Source organism: Myotis davidii, unplaced genomic scaffold (assembly GCF_000327345.1).
Source record: "Myotis davidii unplaced genomic scaffold, ASM32734v1 scaffold1069, whole genome shotgun sequence".
Lineage (NCBI taxonomy): Eukaryota > Metazoa > Chordata > Mammalia > Chiroptera > Vespertilionidae > Myotis > Myotis davidii.
This window is the reverse complement of record NW_006300018.1, coordinates 241672-249170: the sequence shown is the minus strand read 5'-3', so window position 1 is coordinate 249170 and position 7499 is coordinate 241672. Positions and strand designations below refer to the sequence as shown.

At 42.4% G+C, this 7499-nt stretch overlaps 1 protein-coding gene across 1 annotated transcript in view; it reads left to right on the top strand.

Annotated features, from left to right (window-relative positions):
* Window positions 1-7499, top strand: part of LOC102753839 (thrombospondin type-1 domain-containing protein 4) — a gene marked incomplete at its 3' end in the record, with an annotated part of 484283 nt that overhangs the window by 238390 nt on the left and 238394 nt on the right. The gene's annotated exons all lie outside the window — the stretch shown is intronic.

The following is a 7499-nucleotide window of genomic DNA, read 5'->3' as shown; positions in this document are numbered from 1 at the left end:
ATATTCCCCTTTTATTATATAGGACAGAGGCCTGGTGCATGAGTGGGGGCCGGCTGGTTTGCCCTGAAGGGTGTCCTGGATCAGGGTGGGGGTCCCACTGGGGTGCTTGGCCAGCCTGGATGAGGGGCTGAAGGCCGTTTTCAGACTGCCCATGCCCCCTTCAGGGAGGGGGTCCCTGCTGGGGTGACTGGCCAGTCGGGGTGAGGGTCTGATGGCTGTTTGCAGTTTAGCCATAGCCCCTTCAGGGTGGGGGTCCCTGCTGGGGTGCCTGTCCAGCCAGAGTGAGGGGCTGATGGCTGTTTGAAGGCTGGCTACAGCCCCTTCAGGGTGGGGGGTCCCCGCTGGGATGCCTGTCCAGCCAGGGTGAGGGGCTGATGGCTGTTTGCAGGCTGGCCACAGCCCCCAGCCACCCAAGCTCCCAGTAGAGGCTGGCTGGAAGCAGGTATCTGGGGTTTATTTATCTTCTATAATTGAAACTTTGTTGCCTTGAGCGGAGGCCACAGCTGGCCAGTGCAGGCGGGAAACTTGGCTTCCTCCATTGCCGGGCCAACCAAGCCTCCTGCTTGCTCCAGCTCCGTGGCTGCTGGCTTCCATCTTGGATTGGGTTAATTTGCATATGGACACTCTGATTGGCTGGTGGGCGTGGCTGGGGTGTAGCAAAGGTGTGGTCAATTTGTATGTTTCTCTTTTATTAGATTAGATAGTGTAACTGTAGCATTTATGTATATGTACTGTGTATATGTATGTGAACTGATATAGAAGTCGAGCAAATGTATATACAGTTCAGAACAGCACTGGTTAGCAAAGGCTATAGGAGGTGTGAACACAAGCCCAACGTGCTGGGGGAGAGCCTTCAGTAAGGTTGCTTTTTTGAGGTTTATTAAAAATCTAGCAAATCACAGCCGAGATGTCATGTTTTGGCGAGCGTTACTGTCATCGTAGCATTGGTGTTAGCATATCAGGCCTCTAGAGCTATGGCTTCTCTCTTTTCACACGAAACCCTTTCCTTGGAGAGAAAGTCTCTCAGACAATTTCTAAGTCACTAAGACAATGATTGGGGAAAATTCTGATACTTTTGTCACCATTTATGGGAGTCAGGTGACATCGTTTCCCATTCTAGACAGGTGATCTCAGGTAGCTTTTATAGTTACATCTTTTGCCACCGAGGAAATGAGTAGGCATTCCTCATACCTCTTCTTTCTTTACCACTACTTATGTTTCTCTATGATTCCTGATTTTTTTACCCTTTTACCATGAAGAAGTTTATATTTCTGCTTTGCAGAATTGATGCCCACCTAGTTCTCACCTCTCTGACTTCAAACCCTCCATCGGATAAGATTTGACAAGTAACAAATACTAATGCATTAACTCACTAAATGGGGCTAAACTTGATTGGAATTTTTTTTCTCACATAAAAAGAAACCCTGAGATAAACTGCCCAGGGCTGGTGGTTCCATCATGCCATAAGGGACACAGGCCCGGCCCATCTTTCTGCTCACTCATCCTTAGAGTGTGAGCTTTGTCCTCACACTCGGTGCTGCTGGGTGGCTGCCCCTCTTTAGCATTGCATCTGTATTCCCATCAGGAAGAAGAGAAAGGGCAAAAAGCCACATGTTCCCATGTAAAAAGCTTCCCTCAGAAACCCCACTTAGCAATGTTCATTTATTTTTCATTGGCCATAACTGTACATGGTCATTGCCAGCCACAAGGGAGGCTAGGAAAGGTAGGTTTTGGCTGTACACACTGCTGCACCTATAAGTTCAGGGTGGTGTACTGATAGTAAGGAAAAAGATGAATGAGGTTACTATGTAGGCAACTGGAAGTGTCTACTCAAGACCTATAGCTTGTTTCAACCACCATCACCTTTTACGTAAACTCTGCCTCACATTTACCTGGGCCACCCCTCTCTACTGACCTCTTGAGCCTCCCTGGGATGTCACCGTTCTAATTTATTTGCTTTTGGGCCCTGGATTGAGAGTTTTGAGCACAGCAAAGTCAAAAGGAGTGCTGAATCAACTCCTAGAGCCAACCTTACCATTTTTTTCGATAGGTAAAAATTATACACAAAACAGGAAAATGGAACCTTTGTCTTTGATGTAATTTCTTAACTCAAGTGACCATGAAAAACAAGCTCATACTGTCACTCATCATGCAGCCAGCCTCTGGAACCCAGTTACTCAGTAGATTATTATTTTAGAGAAGCATGTAGCCTGGTTTTGGCTTGGGGAGGGAAGGGAAGGGAAACGTAGAAAAGAATAGTAGGAAATGAAGGCTTTCCTTAAAGGTCCAGCAAGGCCCCTGCTATATAATCTTGTTTTATGATGAGCAAGTCAAAAGAATTTTACCTTTCTTTATCTTGATGACTTGAGAGCTGGGATTCTAAGTCACCAGCATATTTTGAGCAGTAGCTCAGAGCCCAGCCTACTATAGGGCTCTCCATGTGTGTGTGTTGAATAAAGGCATAAGGGAATGAATGAATGTATGCATGTCGGGTTATGGGTGCTGAAACAATTGAAGGTGAGCATGACCACTGCTTTTGATTTATGGAGAAGAATTGATGAAAAAAATTAAAGGGCCGAAACCAGTTTGGCTCAGTGGATAGAGCGTCGGCCTGCGGACTGAAAGGTCCCAGGTTCGATTCCGGTCAAGGGCATGTACCTGGGTTGCGGGCACATCCCCAGTAGGAGATGTGCAGGAGGCAGCTGATCGATGTTTCTCTCTCATCGATGTTTCTAACTCTCTTTCTCTCTCCCTTCCTCTCTGTAAAAAATCAATAAAATATATTTAAAAAAAATGAAAGGACTTCTTAATCAAGTCAAGTGATCTCAGAAGAAACAATTTTAGAAGAATAAAAAATAAAGCCACACAATGATCTCAAAAAGTATACAAATAATTATAGGAGGTTCGGAAAAGAATAGAAATAATGAAGCCAGAGGATAAAGCCACAAGTACAAGGGTCTTGAGAATAATTTATTATTTGATTAATTTTTAAATAAAGTTTTTATGTTGGAATAATTTGAAATTTACAGAACGTACAGAGTTCCTATGTACATTGTAGCCAGTTTCAGTGTTTCCCAATGTTAACATCTTACATTCCCAAGTTACCTTTGTCAAACTAAGAAGCCTACATTGGTAAATTACTATTAAATAAACTTTAGACTATTCGGATCATCAGTTTTCCCATTACTGACCTTGTTCTGTTCCAGGATCCAATGCAGGATTCCACGTCACATTAGGTCATCATATCCTCTAGTTTCCTCTGGTCGGTGACAGTTTCTTAGCCTGTTTGGTTTTCTTGGTCAACTATATTGTAGAATGTCTCTCAGAACGGGTTTGTCTGAGGTTTTCCCATGTTAGACTGGGGTTATGGATTTAGGGGAAGACTGCCACGGAAGAACAGTGCCCTTCTCATCACATCATATCAGGGGGCACATGATATCCACACAAATTCACTTGGGATATTAATGTTGATTAATTTTTTTGAACATAGTTCTTGCATTTAACCCAACACATTCCTATCCTTATGGCCAGCCTCCCCTGCTTTCAGCTCCCATTAAGTGGTATGGATGTCCCTTTTAACATCCTAGGACCCTCTCCCTTCCTATCTTAACTGAGACCCTGCTCCTACAATTATTCTTTTGCTTTATTAGCAGCAATTTCTCCCTTTATAGAGTTTGTTATCTGCTTAAACATTGTCAATGAGAGAGCATGAAACAGACATGCACTTTAAAAAGATGTTTTTAGGGCTTGAGAAAGGATATACGCAATGAAATGCAAAAGTAGATATAGAAAAAAAAAACAAAAAACAAAAACAAGTTGGGAGAAAAATGGCAGCCAACAATAGACAGCCAAATCAAACAGGGGCAGATTTTGTGATTCAGATAGCAAATACAAAGTGGAAAAGTAGTGCCACAAGCGAAAGTTTAAAAATAACAAGTTTCCAACTTTAAAATAAGAATTTGCAGAAGTAGAGGAAATTTAGTGGTTTGAGTTTGTATGGGAACAGAAACATAAGTGGAAAAATACATTTCAAATAGGTAAGGTGAATTTTAATGAAAAGCCAAATAATCCAGTTATCTGATCTTGTAAAAGTAGAGCAGTTAGGAAAGTGCAAGAAGCCTTTAGCAGCCCCTAAATGATTAATAGCTGTCAGCTTGGACTTAATGAAGAGGTCTGGGGAGGACTGTCCCAGAGGCTTGATTTTGGGCCTGCTGTTTGATTTCTATAAACAGAACCATTTGTTTTGAGAGGCAAACAACAAAGGAATTTGAAATCCATTTTAGAAACAATTTAGGCTGATAAAATGCTTTTTGTTTATTTTTTAGGGGAAAAATGCATGAACATGTTTTCTATATGTGGTTTATACCCAATGTCAAATTGAATGTTTTTGTTCATGCAGAATTCATTGTGTGCCTTCTCTGATCAGACAAGGTGTCAGGAGTTGGTCCCTTCCCACATGGACACTATGGTTTCTTTAGTGTATCCCCATGTTATTCCTTACCTCTCATTTGCGTTTTTGCTTCTTGGTCTTGAGAGTCAAATCTCTTTTGCCACAGGATTAGGGTTGTGCTTTTTCCTTAGGTGACCACACGTATCAGCACTTCTCCTCACATTTCCTCATGTGCTTGCAAGAGGAACAGCCCAGGGGCAGGTAGAGAGAGCAAATTTGTCGACACATGCTGGCTCTACTTTGTAACTCCCATACCAACCACATCTAGGTTGTTTGCACATGGCCTTTTCAAACCTTGGTTCTGTCCAGCACAAGTGCCACACAGTGGGCATTTCATCCCATACAAGAATGTCAACACAAGATTATGAAAATCCATGTAATCCACACAAAACTATATAATACATGAAACCATCAGGCCGCATATAGGAAGCACAGATCCTATTTCCCACAATTCCCGTTATTTTTTAGTTTTTCATTTCTGTCACTATGTGCCCTTGAAGAACAGGTTGTCTTTCCTGACCTGCACTGGCCTGAGCTCTGCCATGCCTGGACCTTTCTGCCAGGTTCATGGAGTTTGTGCTCTAGGCTCATCTGTCTGTGAAGTGTGCTCCGTTCTGTTACAGCTCATGCTCTTATGACATGGATTAGTTCACGGGTGGCTGGTAAAGGGAGGAATGATGTCAGTGTACCATGGGATGCAAGTTAAGTTGATATATCTGTGATTTTTCTGAAGCAGGGGGAAGTGGAACAATGGGAGTGAAATTATACATTTTAACAAGGTAAAAATCAAACCAACACCTTCAGTAGGGCGCCGCATAGGCAGGAGCCTTTAGAGATCTATTTTAAGCAAATTTAAAAGGAGTGCGTAGTAGGGCTCTTTCCAGGAGAAGCACGCCTCCTGACAGGGCTCGAGGATGCAGCTAGTTGTGCTTCCTCCTGTGCCCTTTGATGGCTGCCCTGTGGCTCAGAGCTCTGCCTTGGCACCTGCAAGGCAGCACTGCTGCTCTTTCACCTTCGTACATTTTTAACACCCTGAGGCAGACTCTAGAACTCTAAGCCTTTTGTTTGGGATGTTAAATTATGTCCCAAGAACAAATCATTGTTTTTGCTGCTCTAGTTACAAAGTTGCTTAGGTTTTAAATGGCTGGCCATTAGTTTCCCATAAACTATACTGTTGTTGTTGTTTTTTGATGTTTTTATTTATTTTATTTTTTTAATTCTTTATTAGTTAAGGTAAACTATACTATTTTTAAGGGCAGCATTGTGCAGAACACAAGCTTTTTCAGGAGTCCATCTTGAAAGCCCTGTAGCCAGCAATGTTTTCCTTCCAACCACACTCAGAACTTCTCCCTTTGTTATGTTCTTAGCTGGGGACACTGTTCTCTCCACTGTCCCAAAGTTTGAAAGGTAGGTGCTGAGGAGAAGGGGGGAGAGGTCGCTCAGTTTCTAGAGGTTACCTTAGTGCGTTATCACTGCACACTTCATCTACCTTCCCCTAGAACTCAAACACCAGGAAGGCAAAGACCAAATCTTTGGTCTCATATCCTTCATGCCTGGAGAAGAGCCTGGACTCGGTGCTGGAAAGTTAATTCAAATTGTCTGTAACAGGTATCAGAAAGCCAGGTGCCTCCCCCAAATACACTCCCCGCAGAAGCAGGCCTGAGTTCTACTGCAAGATGTTTAGAGGTAAACCCCAGGGCACTCCAAGGGTGTCTCTAACTCTACCGAGTTAACGCCACTCAAACTCAACTGAGCTAATTAACCCAATTAGATCCTCTAATAACTTTGTTGGGCTCTTCTCCTGCAATAGGGATTAGCAAAGTCATTGCTCCCAAAAAATAAAATAAAATAAAATGTGCAATGGTGCAATATTGTCATTTGAAAATAATAGTAGAAGAAGAAGGCAGATAAGTGAGTGACTGAGAAAGATGTTTTACATGAATTGTGAACATTGCTAAGGGAGTGGGAGGACCCCTAATTATCCAATAAAAAGGGACCTAGACAAGTAATACAGATAGCTCGGGCTGAAGCCAACCCTTCAGGAGTTTATGCCAGAGCCCAACCTCAGTCCTGCCTACTGGAGTCTCTGGGCTTCCTTTTGCCATGGGCTAAGCCACATCTGGGTTGGTGGCCAAGTATGTGTTCCTGTAGTAATGGACAGGTGAACCTGAGTCCAGCTTCATCAGTCATACAGTATGCAAAGAACTGCTTCCCCCAAGTTCAGAAACTCATAGTTACTATGGTCTTGCCCTTCTGCCCCCTGTACATCCCTAAAGGAGAAAGCACAGACACAGCACTAGAAATCAGAGGGTGTGAATGCAGGTACTAGGTCTGCAAAAGACCTGCTGGGGATCTGGGGGAGGTCACTTGACCTTTCCACTTCTCAGTTCCTCATCTGTGAAGTGAGGGGCTGAACTAGAACACTGTATTTTCTTCAGAATAGAGGAATAATACAAGACATTTTCGTTATAGAATTTGTAAAAGACAGAAAAACATAATGAATATGCAAAGTATTTTAGGCACTATTGTATAATTTTGAATCCTTTTTATTTTTTAACATTATATGAAGGACTCCTCCATTTATTTGAAAAAAATCTGTGTAATTTGTAATAGCTTCCAAAATTTTATAACCATTTGGTTTCCAAAATGCCTCTCTCAGTGCAAACCTTTTAGAATTATTTGAGAGATGATACAAAAAAAAAAAGATGGATTTTTTAAAAGGATGTCTTTCTGAGAAAAAGAGGAGATGAACAGGTAACATCTCTGGGTACCATGTTATAACCATTGTGGTGCATAATTTAATCACATTATTATTGGGAGACAGCCCGCCATGGTTCTCTTTTGTTCTTATGTGTCTTTCTGAGTATGTCAAGAATATAAGATCATGAACCGCATCAAAATTACAACTAAAATACAGAACAACCATCATTCAGAACCAACTGAAATCTTGCTGAATGGAAGTCCTACAACTAAAGAAGTAAAGACAGTACATCAAGACTGGTAGGAGGGGCAGAGATGTGGAACAGGCTGGTCCAACACTGGTGGGGGC